This window comes from Hordeum vulgare, chromosome 5H, assembly GCF_904849725.1.
Source record: "Hordeum vulgare subsp. vulgare chromosome 5H, MorexV3_pseudomolecules_assembly, whole genome shotgun sequence".
In the NCBI taxonomy this organism is placed as follows: Eukaryota; Viridiplantae; Streptophyta; class Magnoliopsida; order Poales; family Poaceae; genus Hordeum; species Hordeum vulgare.
In genome coordinates, this window is record NC_058522.1 from 501,599,453 (window position 1) to 501,616,530 (window position 17,078).

Sequence of the window (17,078 nt, forward strand, 5' to 3'; positions counted from 1 at the left end):
ACGCGCCAGGAAGATCCTGCACTCGATATTACCGGCGCCCCATCTAAGCGGAAAAGCAGTGTGGCTGAATCTGAGGCCCCGCCCAACGATGCACGAAGAATGATAGAGGGTGGTCCCGGCTACCCCGTGGATGGAATAAAGGAGTCAACATCATGTGAACTCCATAAAAAATTCAAGAACATATCCATGAAGGTGGCCGTCGGACAAGCTTTACCTTCTGGCCCTGATGCACGCTGGCATGGCCGTGAGATTCCAGCTGGCTTTGCTAAAGTCGGGGTGGATGAAATCATGGCGGGGTTTCATGATATGGAGCTCGACATAGCTGGACCCGAAGATGAGAGGACACTCGGAGAAGTACTGGGTGGATTCATCCTATGGGACAAGAACTACATCAAGCTTCCAGGCTCGGCCCCAAGGACAACACCGCCTCCGAGTCATCGCAGGTCACCTACACCTCCATCACCTCCAAGCCCTCCACATGACGACGGCCAACACAACACGAGTCCATCTCGATCACCGCCGCCAGACTTGGGTCGTCCGTCTCCGCCGCCGCCCGCTCCGGATACTAAGCGGAAGCGTGCCAGCAAGAACACTTTGTCGATGATTTCTAAGCGACGGAGCTCCCCAAAGCGCAAACTGTCGCCCCTCCCAAAGGTACCTCATGCTAATCTTCCTATCAGACCTTATGATCGTACCGCCGAGGAAAACGCCAAGATAGCAAAGGAACATCATGATGCGCAGATGAAAAAGAAGGAACCCGAGCCCCGCCCGAAATACACCGAGAAGCAAATAGCATATGCAAAATACTTCACGAACCTTCCATCACAGTATGACTTACACCATAAGCCTGATGACTATACACGCACATTGCAGAAGGAAGGGAAAAAGAGCAGATCACGTGCAAGTGCAAGTGGGAGCAAATCAAGTTCAACTAAAAGCAAAAAAAGATCAGACGTTCCTCAGCTTGGACAATAGGACAAACAGTCGATCCCACCCCTCAGGGTGTTACCCGAGAATGTCCCCCCTCTGGTGCAGGGGCAAGATTTGGAATTAGCAAAGAAGTGGGCGGATGAATGGTGTATCCCGGTTGAAGACGTTCTGGCTTCCCTAGACGATAGGTTACCCAAGGCTGTGGTAGCCCCTAAGCCACAGTTTGTCATGGGAGCGCCTTTGGTCAGCAAAGGTGACCTCCCAACAAATATGCGTTACTTGCATACATGGTACTTAAGTGAATCAAAGAATGGGAGAACGATGATCGTGGTGAGTGTCCCACGGGAGTACTACGGCCGCCCCGAAGAAATCCATATCGACTTTGATGAACTCTTCCAGATGTACAGTGTCGACGCCCTCGACAAATCGCTTATGAGTTGCTATTGTGTGTAAGTTTTTGAATTCGTTGTCTACATATAACTTGTTTAGTTATTTCAATTCATTGTCTACATATAACTTGTACTCTATTATGCAGAATGAAGATTCTGGAATGTAAAAGTAGGAACATCCTAAATATTGGGTTTATTGACCCAGATAAAATACATATAGCGACGCTAACTGATAAACCCAAGGAGACGGAGGAAAACCTTCTAAGGTTTCTAACAGATCAAAATTTCTGTGACCACATACTGTTTCCATACAACTTCAGGTGAGGGTCTTTACCCTGTTGTGTCCATTCACTTATAAGTGTAATTGATAAGTTACTGACACACACACACACATATATATATATATATACATGTGCAGCTTCCATTGGATTCTGTTGGACATTCAAATTGATAAGGGAAGAGTTGATGCCTTCGACCCATTATCCAGACGCTTGGAACAGTTCCAAAGCCTGCAGGACATGCTCCAAGGGTAATTTCAATCATTCTTGCGCTCTATCGGTCTCTTTCGATGATTTTCTGATATATCAATTAATGAAAAACTTAGCAAATCATTTTCCTTGTCGGGCAGGGTTTGGAAGCGGTTCAAGTGCTTGACTCCCGGTATCGAGCCTGAGAAGCTGACCTTTAGAGCGGCTCAGGTAAGTAGTAGTATGATATACTTCTATTTTCAATACATTTATGATGCTAGATTATTTTTTTGATTATATATATTCTATTCTCGTAAAGTGCGACCAGTAGCCACGGGGGACGCATCTATGCGGATACTATGTTTGCGAGACCATTCGCACGTTTACCTCTGAGCACAATGATCACAGATACGATGTAAGCAATGAACATTCACACCTCTATTTTTACCCGTCATTCTTTGTTATCATGATTGATATTCATATTCATCTCCTCTTCTTATACAGTACACGGCCATGAGGGAGAAGTCCCTACCAGAGCAACGCGCGATTGCTGTTGCATAGGAGCTTGCGACCTTTCTGAGGACGGAAGCTATAGATGACTAAGGACGATTTAGTGTAGCTAGGGGCCATTACTAATGTTGGTCCATGTAATCGAATAGACGGGCTCTAGTCCCGATAATTCAGATCTCCATATAATTGTATATATATGCTCGCTTGTAAGATAAGTTAATCTTATATATATATGCATAATTATTTCTATTTAGAATTATATGAAAACTAATTCCCGAACACCAAACGAGGCATCACATTAATCTCCCGAACACCTAAACCCTAAAACCCTAAAACCGTAAATAAACAAAGTCTGCAGAAAATCTTTAGTCCCGGTCCGTGTTAAGACCCGGGATTAAAGGGCCTGCCCCTGAGGGCGCTCCGAGGCGCCCACGTGGAGCACCTTTGGTCCCGGCTTGGAACAGGGCCGGGACTAAAGGTTAGGCCTTTAGTCCCGCCCCTTTAGTCCTAGTTGGTGAACCGGGACTAAAGCCCCATACGGGCTGGGGCTATAGGCCCTGTCCCCACTAGTGCTACTTAACTAGATATTTTTTGAATGAAAAATGTTGCGCCCAACATCTAGTTAAGTTGCACATTTGCTGACATGATCCTGTATTGGTTGTACCTTAACAGGTTATGGCCAACTCTGCGGAGAAAATTAGACTTGCTGGAAATCAAAATGTGATGGTTTGTGAGCGAGGCTCTGGGCGTTGGGACTAACGGTTCAAATGTCATGTAAGCTCCTATAAGTTGTATACCTCACATACTTGGAATAGCTTAATATCCGAGGGTGTATGTTTTCTCTTATATTGTTTCCATATTATGCACTTATGCTTAGTGAAAACTGACAACAGTCAATAACCAGTGAGAGTACCTTACTATATCATGTCCAATAATAACTACTATAGTATTTCATGCTGCCTTCTTTTTTGACACGCTGAGTGTTCTCCTTCATCTTTAGGTATACTCTGCTAAGTTTTTATCAGCTTTAAGGTTGAGTACTGGGGTGCGCATCTTGGTAGCATAATTCAGCGTTGTACGTTGCCTAGAGATACTTTGGGTTAAGATTCTAGCATGAACCATTCTTTGAGATGGTTTTTGCATTCAACTTGTCCATACATATCTTAGCACTAAACTGAATTTTGTTTGGATAGTGGTATTTGGGATGCCATGAGGTATCTGATGCTTGGTCTGATTTCATGGCCTTGTTTCTCGTTAGATTGGCAGACATCGAGAAGGAAACGGGTTTTTGCGACACTGGCTGCTCTCATACAAGGAGCTTCCTGTTATTATACCCCCGTTTACACCTATCAACTATATTGTTCTTTCTGCAGCTGGTTTCTGTGGTTCATTCATCAGTGATGATCAACACTTATTAGGTGTCTCATGATACAGTATATTATTAAACTGTGCATATTCGGCATCTGAAGTCATGTTTTTGTATCTCTACCCACTCTTAATTTTTTAGTTGGTTCTCTGTGTGATGATGAAAACAGATGACGTGTCTGATGTAATCCATTCTATTAAACCATGTTGACAATCGAGGCATTTGTCTGAGAGAGCATTAATTTGTTAATTTGTTATTTTTTGTTTTCAAATATGATTGTTTTTTACATTAAGACAGACAGTTTGTGATCTATTTGATGATAATTTCCTCCAACTAATTCTGAATGTCTAGTAAGCAACACATTCTGTCATGGATGCTGTATAGTTGTCTTGTCTTAAATAAATAGAAACTCCTACACCATTTTTTGTTTGCTATGAGAAGTGATGATATCATATCCATACCATGTTTCTGCACTTATTGTGATGATCAATTGCTTTTTTCCTTGGATTATATGGACCTGAGGATACTGATGGGGTCATAGTCCTAGGGTAGGGTCATAGGCCTGCCCTGTAGATCCAACCAAAGGACTACCCCTCATAAGAGACAAGGCCCTTAGTCAATTCCGACTGAACTAAGGAGTTCCCTTCATCCAGTCGGTAACAGATCCTCGACCATCCAGTCGGATATTAGCATTCGGAGTTTATCAAACTAACCGACTGGATTCCACTCTGTGCATCGTAACTCCCCTGGAGGGAAACGGTCATACGTTTCCATGTGCCTTTATTAGCATTTAAGACATACGTTACCTGTAACGTAGGCATTTATTCTCCACTACTCCACCCCTGTGCACCGAACCGCTGTGGAGGGCAGCGCACTCTATATAAGCCACCCTCCCCCACTGGTGCAGGGGTTAGCAAATCATTGTATTCCATATTCCACTCGACAACAAGCTCCCAGAGCACCGAGACGTAGGGCTATTACCTCCACTGCAGAGGGGCCTGAACTCATACAACCTCGCCGTAGCTAAGGCTCGGCCCATCCTTTCGTACACTACACATCTACTGTCCGGCTTATACCCATGACAGTTGGCGCCCACCTTGGGGCAGGCGTCTAAGCGACTTCTGGTGAGTTTGCGACTACATCATTTCGTCATGTCGTCCGGTGGAAATTCGAGCATGAGTCACGAGATCTTCTTCGGCGCTCTCTCCTTCATCGTCGACGGTTCGGCACGGCTTCGGGACGCCCCTCTCGACGTCGAGTCACTTCCCCGCCGCGAGGCTACGCACTTCCGTGTCGGCGCCCGCTGCATTCTTCTTCTCCAGCAGTCGGCTCCGGTGTCGACCTACACCGCCGTCACGCGCCGCAACAAGCGGTCCCGCCGTCCGCGGCTCCAGTGTTGGGTGCAACACGCCCAGGCGTGCCAGAACGCGTCTTCGCAAGTGGAGGTTCTAGAGTCGGTTGTGGTTGCCCCGCCATCCCAGCGCTCGGACTCGGTTCCGACTGAGTTTTCTTTCGAGTACGCGGGTCGCGGGCCTGCAGCAGAAGTACACATGTCCAACTCCCATGAAGATCCCCGTCAAGCTGGCCGGAACGAGCACGAGATCGGCGAAATGTCCGGCGCGCGTCGTCCGCCTCGCCGTTGTGCCAGTCGGCACACTTGGCGGAGCAACGTGGAGTTGTTTCGCACACCCCTCCTCAACTTGGCTGCGGCTGCCAAGATAGCCGATTCTCTTCAGCCGACTGATTCAGAGGCTGGCAGGAGGATCAAGCAAATCCGCGCCCTGTGGCACACGGCGCAGCAGCAAAATTCGGCTGTCTTCCAGTCGCACAAGAGGATCCACAATAGTTCTGTTCATGCGAATACGCATCGGTCATCTTCACAGCCCTGGTTCTCATCAGCGACACATGGGAGGCAGCCGTTCCATAAATTCCGAAGATCATCGCCGTTCACGCACCCCTCCGCGGGGTGGGCCATACGGGCCCCGACATCATGATGATCGGCGTTCAGTCGGTGACACTTAGGACCCAAGGCCCGACGCGAGAGGGCATATCGCCCAGCGGAGGGTCGACAGGGGCCGAGCCCACCGCGATGGTTACGATATTGACCGTCCGAGTGGAAGGAGAACCATCATTTCTGGTCCCGGGTGTTTCAGTCGAGCCATCCGTTCGGCTGACATCCCTCCCAACTTCCGATTGGCGACGGGAATTAGCAAGTTTACACGAGAGTCCAAGCCAGAAACGTGGCTGGATGATTACCGAGTAGCAGTCCAGATCGGAGGAGGAGACGACCATGTCGCCATGAAGCACCTCCCTTTGATGCTCGGCGGCTCGGCGCAAGCGTGGCTGAACCAGTTGGCCCCCTCAAGCATCTACAGTTGGGCAGATCTGGCCCGAGTGTTCATCAGGACCTTCGAAGGGACGTGCAAGCGCCCTGCGGGCCTCGTGGAGCTCCAGCATTGCGTCCAGAAGCAGAATGAGCCCCTGCCAGATTTCATTCAGCGTTGGACAACTCTCTACCACACGGTGGAGAACGTCACAGAGCATCAAGCAATCTGCTCCTTCAAGGCAGGCGTGCGGTACAGGGATCTGTACGTAAAGTTCGGCCGAACAGGTGACATCTTCATGAGCAAGATGATGGAGATAGCAGCACGCTATGCAAATGGCAAAGAAGAGGACCACATCTGAAGCGGCAAGCACAGGACATTCGGCGATGGAGATGGGAGTAACACTCGGAAGCAGAAGCAGAAAGCTCCGTCCACTCCGCAGGCAGAAGCTGCAGCCGTAACCAATGCCAAGTTCAAGGGCAAAGGGAAGGCTCAGTTTACCCCCAAGAAGAAGCAATTCAATAATCCCATCCTGGACCAGCCATGTCCGGTTCATACGAAGATGGATGAAGAGGGCAACCCCATATATCCGAAGCATACCACTCGAAAGTGTCGCCTCCTGATCCAGGGGTTCGGCGAAGGGCAACCGAGTGAAAAGGACAATGAACAGGATGAGGAGGATAAGGAGGATTCGTTCCCCCAAGTCCATGCAACACTGATGATTTTTGCTGACGTTGAGAGCAAGAGTCGACTGAAGCTGGTGAACAGGGAGGTGAACATGGCCACCCCTACCAACCCCAAGTTCCTCAAATGGTCTCAGACTGCGATCACCTTTGACCAGTCGAATCATCCAGCAGACGTACCCACCCCAGGGAGACAGGCTCTGGTTGTCGACCCGGTGGTGGAAGGAGTCCGACTACGCAAAGTCCTCATGGACGGCAGCAGCGGCTTGAACATCATGTACGCAGACACTCTCAAGGGGATGGGCATTCCGATGTCCAAACTCAGCGAGAGCAGCATGCAGTTCCATGGATTCGCCCCTGGACGGAAGGCCAAGTCACTCGGCCAGATCACGTTGGACGTCGTTTTCGCCTCCGACAAGAACTTCCGCAAGGAAAAGCTGACGTTCGAAGTGGTGGACTTCCAGAGCGCTTACCACGCAATTCTGGGCCGCCCAGCGTATGCGCGTTTCATGGCCCGTCCGTGTTACGTATACCTGAAGCTGAAGATGCCAGGCCCGAAAGGTGTGGTCACCATCACGGGCAATCGACGGCGGGCCGAAGAGTGTCTGCAGCAGGGATCAAGAATCGCCGACCAGCAGATGGCCATCCTCGAGCTCGACGAGTACAAGAAAACAGTCGACCCCGCTGACTTGATGCGCTCGAAGAAGCCAGCTTTGGAGTCTGCATTCCAGTCGGCGGGAGAGACGAAGAAGGTCAGCATCCACCCGACGGACGACACTGCTGCCCCGACGAACATCTCCACCACCCTCGATCCTAAATAGGAAGCCGAGCTCACCCAATTCCGCCTTGAGAACTGGGACATCTTCGCATGGAAACCCTCTGACATGCCAGGTGTACCCAGGGAGTTGGCTGAGCACCAACTGCATGTGGATCCCACCGCTCGGCCTGTCCGAGAACGCCTGCGACGGTCCGCCGCGCACAAGAGGAAGGCAATCGGAGAAGATGTAGCCAAGCTTTTGGCAACCAACTTCATTCGCGAGGTTCACCACTCCGAGTGGCTCGCCAATGTTGTCATGGTTCCCAAGAAGGACAAGTCGCTCCGAATGTGCATCGACTTCAAGCACCTCAATAAGGTCTGCCCGAAAGACCATTTTCCGCTCCCCCGCATCGATCAAATTGTCGATTCGACTGCGGGCTGCGAACGTTTGTCATTTCTTGATGCCTACTCGGGCTATCATCAGATCCGTCTGTATGGCCCCGATGAATTAAAAACAGCCTTCATCACCCCATTCGGGTGCTTCTGCTACATCACTATGCCATTCGGTTTGAAGAATGCAGGAGCTACCTTTATGCGCATGATCCAAAAATGCCTCCTCGACCAGATCGGTCGGAATGTGGAGGCGTATATGGATGATATCGTAGTCAAGTCACGCAAAGGCTCCGACCTGCTGACTGACTTGGCAGAAACATTCGCCAACCTTCGTAGGTACGATATCAAGCTCAACCCCGCCAAATGTTCATTCGATGTTCCCAGCGGAAAGTTACTCGTGTTTCTTCGTTTCCGAACGAGGGATCAATGTCAACCCCGAAAAGATCGGGACCATCGTCCGAATGGAGAGGCTGGTGAGAATACACGATGTTCAACGGCTCACAGGTTGCCTAGCGGCTTTGAGCAGGGTCATCAGTCGACTCGGCGAGAAAGCACTTCCTCTGTACCGACTCATGAAGAAATCAGATACTTTCGAGTGGACAGACGAAGCCCAAGTCGCATTCGACGACCTCAAAGTCCTACTTTCCACCCAGCCGGTTCTTACTGCTCCGCTCAGTAAAGAGCCCCTTCTTCTGTATATCGCGGCTACAAATCAAGTCGTCAGCACTGTTCTTACAGTCGAACGAGAAGAAGAAGGCAAAGCATACAAAGTTCAGCGGCCAGTGTATTACGTCTCCGAAGTCCTGACTCCTTCCAAGCAAAGGTATCCCCACTATCAAAAACTTATCTACAGGATTTACATGACTGCGAAGAAGGTAGCCCATTATTTCCAAGACCACTCGGTGTCTGTTGTTTCTGATGCCCCGTTGTCGGAAATCCTCCACAATCGGGACGCATCAGGCCGAGTGGCGAAGTGGGCAATGGAGATGTTGTACTGCGTTATCAAGTTCGAGGCCAAGAAAGCTATAAAGTCTCAAGCCCTGGCTGACTTCATAGCAGAATGGGTAGAGCAACAGCAACCGACCCACATGTACTCGGCTCATTGGACAATGTTCTTTGATGGGTCCAAGATGTTGAATGGCTCCGGCGCTGGCGTTGTGATCGTATCGCCAAAGGGCGACAACTCAAATATGTGCTGCAGATACACTTTGATTCCTCCAACAATGAGGCAGAGTATGAAGCTCTCCTTTATGGACTGCGTATGGCCATCGCACTCAGCGTCGGTCGCCTGATGGTCTATGGCGATTCGAATTTGGTGGTTAATCAAGTGATGAAAGAGTGGGACGTCAGGAACCCCACCATGACCACGTACTGCAATGCAGTGAGGAAGCTCGAGAAGAAGTTTGAAGGTCTAGAACTCCACCATGTTCCGCGGCTGAAGAACCAAGCAGCTGATGAGTTGGCAAAACTCGGATCCACTCGGAGACCAGTCCCGAGTGACGTCTGCCTCGAGCACCTCCACCTTCCCTCAGTCAAAGAAGATCCTTTCACAGAGAAATTAGTACAACCAAAGAGTTCGACAGATCCGACTGAAGTCGACGTACCTGCTGTGGTTGATCTGATCATGGAGATTCTTGTTGTCACCCTGATTGGACTATGCCGATCGTTGCATATATCTTGAGGCAGGAATTACCAGAAGACGAAGTCCAGGCCAGGCAGATAGTCCGCAGGTCGAAGTCGTTCACTGTCGTTGATGGCCAGTTTTACAAGGAAAGCGTTTCAGGCGTTCTTCAACGATGCACCTCCCCAGAGGAGGGGCAGCTAATCCTGGAAGAAATTCACTTGGGAACCTGCGGTCATCACGCCTCTTCGAGAGCAATCGTCGCCAAAGCATTCAGAGCAGGTTTCTTCTGGCTGCAGGCAAACGAATTGGCTAAAGATATGGTCGATCGATGTGAGGGCTGTCAGTTCTACTCCAACAAGTCCCACAAGCCAACATCTGCGTTGAAGACAATCCCTCTTGTGTGGCCGTTTGCAGTATGGGGATTAGATACAGTCGGTCCATTCAGGACAGGCCAAGGAGGATACGCACATCTGTTGGTAGCAGTCGACAAGTTCACAAAATGGATTGAAGCCAAGCCCATCAAGAAGCTCGACGCCCTAACAGCCATCAAGTTTGGCAGGGACATCATCTCCAGATTCGGTGTACCTCAGAGCATAATCACAGACAACGGGACAAACTTTGACTCGGACAGATTCAAAGGTTTCTGTGCAAGCCAAGGTATCCGAGTGGATTTTGCTTCCATGGCGCATCCTCAATCCAATGGACAAGCAGAGTGGGCGAATGGACTTATTCTGCAAGGTTTGAAGCCCCGACTCCTGCGAGAGGTGGGACATGCCGCTGGCGCATGGGTCACCGAGCTACCTTCAGTGCTTTGGGGTCTCCGCACAACCCCGAACAGATCTACAGGGCGATCACCGTTCTTCCTCGTTTACGGAGCAGAAGCAGTCCTTCCGAGTGACTTGCTTCACAATGCTCCACGAGTCGAACTCTTCTCCGAAGCTGAAGCAGAACAAGCAAGGAAAGACAGAGTGGACCTTCTAGAGGAGGAGCGCGAGATGGCACTGACTCGCTCAACCATTTATCAACAAGATCTGGGGCGTTTTCACGCACGACACGTCAGGAGTCGCACGTTCCAAGCAGGCGACCTGGTTCTCCGAGTGGATCAGCAAAGACCTCACAAGTTGGCTCCTGTCTAGAAGGACCCTTCATCATCTCCAAGGTGCTGAGCAACGGAGCATACAGACTCTACAACATCGACAGGGAGACAGACGAGCCGCGAGCATGGAACGGAGATCTCTTGAAGCGCTTCTACAGGTGACCGTCGACTGAAGCAATGTAAAGAACAAGTATTGATGAAATAATATAAAGCAGATTGAGCTTTTGCAGATTCAAAATTCTTCCGTGGTTGCAGACTCCGGTCTCAAAAAAAACTCAGCTGCGATCCAGAATCGCCTAAGTTCTAACTTTCTGCGAGTGTGCACTAAACATCGCACTCGGGGACTTAGCTGCGATCACGAATCGCCTAAGTACTAACTTTCTCCGAGTGTGCACTAAACGTCGCACTCGGGGACTTAGCTGCGTTCACGAATCGCCTAAGTACTAACTTTCTCCGAGTGTGCACTAAACATCGCACTCGGGGACTTAGCTGCGATCACGAATCACCTAAGTACTAACTTTCTCCGAGTGTGCACTAAACGTCGCACTCGGGGACTTAGCTGCGATCAAGAATCGCCTAAGTACTAATTTCTCCGAGTGTGCACTAAACGTCGCACTCGGGGACTTAACTGCGATCAAGAATCGCCTAAGTAATAACTTTCTCCGAGTGTGCACTAAACGTCGCACTCGGGGACTTAGCTGCGATCAAGAATCACCTAAGTACTAACTTTCTCCGAGTGTGCACTAAACGTCGCACTCGGGGACTTAGTTGCGATCAAGAATCGCCTAAGTAATAACTTTCTCCGAGTGTGCACTAAACGTCGCACTCGGGGACTTAGCTGCGATCAAGAATCACCTAAGTACTAACTTTCTCCGAGTGTGCACTAAACGTCGCACTCGGGGACTTAGTTGCGATCAAGAATCGCCTAAGTACTAATTTCTCCGAGTGTTCACTAAACGTCGCACTCGGGGACTTAGGTGCGATCAAGAATCGCCTAAGTACTAACTTTCTCCGAGTGTGAACTAAACGTAGCACTCGGGGACTTAGCTGCGATCAAGAATCGCCTAAGTAATAACTTTCTCCGAGCGTGCACTACTCGTCACACTCGAAGACTTAACTGTGATCAAGAATTGCTGAAATGGGAAAGCTTCCCGCAACTGTATCCTATAGATACACTCGGGGACTCAGCAGACCCTCATTGAGGCTCATGTGGATGTCAAGACCACTCACAATTACATGAGTAGCAGCCCTCATTGAGGCTCATGTGGATGTCAAGACAACTGACAATTACATGAGTAGCAAACCCTCATTAAGGCTCATGTGATGTCAAGACAACTGACAATTACATGAGTAACAACTCGCTTCGAGTACGGCATGATCGTCGCACTCGATTACTTAGCCGCGATCATGAATCGCCTAAGTACGCTATTACCTCCGAGTGTATCCTGCAGATCCACTCGGGGACTCAGCAGACCCTCATTGAGGCTCATGTGGATGTCAAGACCACTGACAATTACATGAGTAACAACTCGCTCCGAGTGCGGCATATCCCTCGCACTCGAAGACTTAGCCGCGATCATGAATCGCCTAAGTACTCTATTACCCTCGAGTGTATCTTACAAATCCACTCGGAGACACAGCAGACCCTCAGAGAGGGTCATGCAGCTGTCAAGACAACCAACACTGACATGCTCCGCATATTTGCCATTGGCTTCACCAAGAAACGCCAAACAAAAACTCGAGCTAAAATTGCAGCAGAAGAGCAAAAGATTTGATTTAGATTCGAAGTTCACCTAAAGATAGTTGACTCGGTGTGGATCAAGCTTACCCGCACCGAACCAAGGATGTGACGGCCAACAGAAGTGGCAAAGGTTTCTTACAACCAACACTCGGCATACCGAGGTAAAAGTTTTCTTAAGCGTCCTCCGGATTGGCGCCAGGACTGGAGGGCTCCACGAATGTGTCCAGGTCTATCCCGTCGGCGATGCGGGTGGCACTCTCAAGGAAGGTTTCCATGAAGTCTTCGAATCGAAGTTTCTTCGTGTTGGCGACCTTCAACGCTTTCAGCTTCTCTTCGCGCACCTCCTTGCAATGCACTAGGACCAGGGACAGGGCAACGTCTGCACCACAACGAGCCGCAGACTTCTTCCATGACTGCACTCGGTTTGGAACCTCCTCCAGTCGAGTCATTAGGCCTTCCATCTCATGCTGCGACTCGTCTTCAGGCCAAAGCTCCTTATCGATCCGGCCGACGACTTCTCTCAATCGACCGATGAAAGGCCCAACTTTGCCCAGGCGAATGTGCGCTCGGAGCAGATCCCGATTGGCGTCCTCGCCGAGTGGAATGTTCTCGCGAATCGACCGCTCCACTTCAGCTGCTTCAGCTTCAGCGTCCATGCAAAAAATCTGCAAACACAGGACAAGCAAACAATAAGCGCCGAGTGTAACGCACATACCACAAGCACTCGGAAAAACAAGACTTACCACCCAGACGCGTTATCATCTACCGAGCCCAGTCACTGACGTATTTTTCCTGCGCTATACACCGCTTGTTCAGCACATTCATTTGGCCCATCAGCTCAGATCTATGCACCTTCATCTTCTCAACTTCAGCAGTCAGTGCTTTGTTTGCTTCACGGGCCTGCTCCAACGACTTCTCCCGTTCCACCAGAACATCCTTCATGCCAGCCATTGCAACCAGTGCCGCATCCAGCTCACCAGCATACTGAACGTTTTCAGCCCTAAGAGTCTCGTACGCTGTCCCCATCTCGCAAGTTTTCTGCCAGCCAACGCCAAGAGACGATTAGACAAATCCTACAATACAAAGTCTAAGTTCTACAGACCCCTGCCGACGCAAGCAGTCTACAGCGGTCTCGGGGACTACACCCAGTGGGTTCACTGAGAGTGACCCCACTGGCTTGAAACTCAAACAGGTCCGCCCTATTGAGCTTCATGACAACACCTACGCTTACGAGGCTAATACTACCCGACCTGAGTAAAATTACTCTCGGACACTCTTACAGTAGGTGCACTCCGAGTACACCAACTGTTAGCATTCGACCAGAATAATTATGGATCTGATAAAGTCAAAGACAATGTGTATAAAGACAACTGCCGGTGCAAGCACTCGACAGAAGTCTCGGGGACTACACCCACTGGGTTCACTAAGAGTGAACCCATTGCAAATATCATACTATATCCGAGCACACCCAGTGGGTTACAAGAGAAAAGTAAATATTTACTAGCCCACTTACTCGGATATTGTCCAGCAGCTCCAAGCTTCGCTGGTACAGGGATGCGATGGAGTCGTACGCCTTCTTGGCCTCTCCCGCCATCAGCTCCGCCTGCACCATGGCCCCCTTGGCCGCTCCCACCTGATCCTCCAGGAGGCGCTGGATGTGTACTCGACATTCGACGGGCCTGGCATCGTTGCAGGCTCCTAGGGCATCCCAAGGCTTGCTCCAGTCGGTTCAGCAGCAACCGGCGCCACTTCAGTCGACGGCATCGCTTCAGTCGGCGGCACGTCCGTAGCGAGAGCAGTAGCTGGTGGAGCAGCCTCAAGGACAGGCACCGCGGCTTGCTCAGTTCTCCCCTGATCGCCCTCATCCACATAAATCATCCCTGAGGGAAGCCAGACAGAACGGCGTGAGATCTCAAAAAAGAAAGGAGAAAGACCGAAGACAGAATTCATGATGCGATAATGTAAACTCTCGGAATCACTACGACGCACCTGGCTGGGACGAGACAACATCGTCCGCGTCCATGGGATCATCCTCCTGGCGCGCCGGAGAGGTGGCAGAGGTGGCAACCCTGTCGAGTGAAATTCATTCGACCATCAAACAGGAGTTCAATCGAATATCAGAAGAAGAAGAACAATGCACATACGTTGAGGTGACGGGAACAGTGACCCTCATCTGCGGCAAAGCCTTCCGAGGTTTAGATCCGCTCGGTTTGGCCACCTTGGAAGGCTGACCCGCAGGCTCAGCAGCAACGTCCCTGGTCCTCTTGCTGCTCCGAGCACTCGGGACCACGGGAGCAGTGGGCGGAGTACTCGAGGATGCTGGAGGTGCCGAGGGAACTCCAGGTTCATGTCGGCGCTTGGTTTGGTGCTCTCGCAGCGGGGGCGGCGAGTCCTGCTCTTCGTCTTCCTCCTCTTCCTCACTAGACTCTTCCTCCATTTCCCCACTGTCGGAGACATACTCGGCGCTCTCCACGCTGCCCTCCTGGCTGCCCTCCTCCTCCTCCTCCTCGGCCGGGTTCCTGTTCGAGACAGGGGAAAACCAGTTGGTCCACTTCTGCATAGAATACAGTCGGCGACATCAGACGCCAGGCAGAGATTCAAGAAAGCGATAAAACTAAGACAGATACATGCACTCGACAAATGGTACTCACCTGGTTCGGAGGAGGATTGTCCGCGCAGAAAGCCCTCACTCGCAGAGACCCTCTTGGGTTCTCACAGGCGCCTGTGATCTGGAGCACCCACGACGCCACCTTCTCCTCGGTCACGCCCAAGACGTTGGTCCGAGTGGAGTCTTCGAGCCCCGAGTAGTGCCACATCGCGTGGTCGCGAGTCTGCAGTGGTTGTATGCGCCGACCGAGGAAAATCTCCAGCAAATCTATGCCGGTGACTCCCCTTCTGACGACATCTACAAGTGCGTCGACCAGAGGCTGGATGTCGACCTTCTCCGCCTTCGTGAGCGCAAGCTGCTTAGGCGGAGCGGGTCGATCTAAGCTAAAAGGAGGCAACCCTGTCGTGGCATTCGGGCAGGCAACGTCCTGGCAATAGAACCACGTCGACTGCTAGTTCCTAACCGATTCACTCAGCAGAAGAGCAGGATAACTACTTCTACTCTTCTTCTGGAAACCTAAGCCTCCGCAGAGCTGGAGAAGGTGTGTCTTATCATCCAACTGGTGAAGTCGTTTGATAGTTTGGGATCTAGCAGAGAAAATATGTTCGAAAAGCCCTCAATGGGGGCGATAGCCGATGAAGCACTTGCACAAGACTATGAAAGCAGAGAGGTGAGCTATAGCATTCGGGGGAAAGTGGTGAAGCTGCACCCCGTAGTGGTTCATTATGCCTTTGAAGAAAGGATGAGGGGGCAGGGAGAAACCTCGATATACGTGGCTGAGCAGCAGGACGCGCTCCCCCTCCCGGGGCGCCGGCTCGATCTCATTCTCCGCCGGCAGCCTCCACGACATGTGCACGATCATCCCGTGCTCCACCAGCTGCAGCAGATCCCCCTCTGTCACCATGGAGGGGAGGAAATCCCCCTGGATCCACCCCGCTGGCAACGCTCGCTGCCGCCGCTGAGCAAGAGCCGCCGCCTTCCCCTTCTTCTTCTTCGCCTCCAGCTTGCTAGTCTGTCCCTTGGTCATGGCGGAAGCTGCGGGTCCGCGAAGGAGAAGGAAAAGGAGGAAGCTTGCTGCGCAGGAGAAGGCGAGAGGAGCGGAGCAAGCAAAGGCGAGAGATCCGGCGAGCGTAACGAGAAAACCCTCGCCGCTGAGGTTTAAGTAAGGTTCCGACTGCGTCACTGGCAGGTGGTCCCGAAACCTTATCCCCCGACCAACCGCGGCGATATCAGTGGAGAAGATGAAGGCGCGAGAATCGAGGCGTCAGGCGCTACTCGAGCGCGATGTCGTCATCCCCGCTGAGCGTGCGGTAACTGAAATTTGAGGATCCTGGAAAATCCGCCGCTGTCAGTTGACTGGTAACGTCAGGAGATACCCTGGAAGCACTCGGTTTCCGAGAGTTTGTTCCACAAATACTTCCACTCGGATCGCCGGTCAGAAAATATAAAATGGATCGAGGCAAGCAACGCCAAAGTCGCATCCGTTCCAGTCGGATCCAAACTTCAAGCATCGCTTTGTCGTTCCAACCCCAATCCATTCGGGGACTAATGATGGGGTCATAGGCCTAGGGTAGGGTCATAGGCCTGCCCTGTAGATCCAACCCAAGGACTACCCCTCATAAGAGACAAGGCCCTTAGTCAGTTCTGACTGAACTAAGGAGTTCCCTTCATCCAGTCGGTAACAGATCCTCGACCATCCAGTCGGAGATTAGCATTCGAAGTTTATCAAACTAACCGACTGGATTCCACTCTGTGCATCGTAACTCCCCTGGAGGGAAACGGTCATACGTTTCCATGTGCCTTTATTAGCATTTAAGACGTACGTTACCTGTAACGTAGGCATTTATTCGCCACTACTCCACCCCTGTGCACCGAACCGTTGTGGAGGGCAGCGCACTCTATATAAGCCACCCTCCCCCACTGGTGCAGGGGTTAGCAAATCATTGTATTCCATATTCCACTCGACAACAAGCTCCCAGAGCACCGAGACGTAGGGCTATTACCTCCACTGCAGAGGGGCCTGAACTCATACAACCTCGCCATAGCTAAGGCTCGGCCCATCCTTTCGTACCCTACACATCTACTGTCAGGCTTATACCCACGACAGATACTTTCCCCAAATTATCAACTATGACTATACAATGCGCAAATGTAATCCCATCAGGATTCCAAGCCAGAAATCTGATCCAT

The 17,078-nt window shown here is 50.8% G+C and overlaps 2 non-coding genes and 1 pseudogene across 2 annotated transcripts; all 3 read left to right on the forward strand.

The window, feature by feature from the left end:
- The first annotated feature begins 3,498 nt into the window (after nt 1-3,498).
- On the forward strand, nt 3,499-3,644 carry LOC123400599. Its single transcript, XR_006610819.1, has one exon. It is a non-coding gene; the product is annotated as a small nucleolar RNA F1/F2/snoR5a (small nucleolar RNA).
- Nucleotides 3,645-3,808: 164 nt separating this feature from the next.
- Nucleotides 3,809-3,897, forward strand: LOC123400750. Its single transcript, XR_006610960.1, has one exon. It is a non-coding gene; the product is annotated as a small nucleolar RNA SNOR75 (small nucleolar RNA).
- A 13,094-nt stretch (nt 3,898-16,991) lies between these two features.
- On the forward strand, nt 16,992-17,078 carry LOC123400522 (annotated as a pseudogene).